The sequence below is a fragment of the Micropterus dolomieu genome, linkage group LG21, assembly GCF_021292245.1.
Source record: "Micropterus dolomieu isolate WLL.071019.BEF.003 ecotype Adirondacks linkage group LG21, ASM2129224v1, whole genome shotgun sequence".
Classification (NCBI taxonomy): Eukaryota; Metazoa; Chordata; class Actinopteri; order Centrarchiformes; family Centrarchidae; genus Micropterus; species Micropterus dolomieu.
In genome coordinates, this window is record NC_060170.1 from 5,277,376 (window position 1) to 5,278,045 (window position 670).

Below are 670 nucleotides of genomic sequence, written 5' to 3' on the forward strand. Positions count from 1 at the left end.
TGTGTGTGTGTGTGTGTGTGTGTATATATATATATATATGTATATATATATATATGTATATATGTGTGTGTGTGTGTGTGTGTGATTTTGAGAGTGAAAGATGAATAGATAACATGTAATGACTTGCAAAGACGAAGATACAGTCTGCTGTATTGCAGATGTCTTGATTATTTTTTGATTGTGACATTACATCTAAGAGCTCTGGTTCTTAGCTATAATCTCACTGGCTGGGTTGTGAAGATGAATTATTGGAGTCAGACAGAAACCGAGGCTTTGACATGAGTTTTGTCAGAATTAGGTGACAACCAGCCTTATCATTATTAGCTTCACATGCATCTGTCCATTTCATCAGAGAAGAGACTCATCTCTCTGACACTCAGCTATCTGGCAAATGTAGTAATGTTGTTGACCTACAATATTGAAAACAAACATAAAGATGGTAGTGACTTTCATCTATTGTGAGAAGTCCCTGGATTAAGTTATAGGGCGGTGTCCAAACTAAAACAAAAAGTGTGTCCAGGGCTCAACAGTAACGTTGGCTCGATAGCCTGGGGCCAGTAAAAAGTACATCGGGAAAACAAAAACAAAAACGAAAAAAAAATCACATTACAAACTCAACATTCTGCAGTTGATTTGCAGCTCTTGGCACGCACCATTGTCCAATCCAGAG

General features: G+C 37.6%; 1 protein-coding gene across 1 annotated transcript in view; it reads left to right on the forward strand.

The window, feature by feature from the left end:
* Positions 1 to 670, forward strand: part of gcn1 (GCN1 activator of EIF2AK4) — a 27,843-nt gene that overhangs the window by 11,149 nt on the left and 16,024 nt on the right. The window lies entirely within an intron of this gene.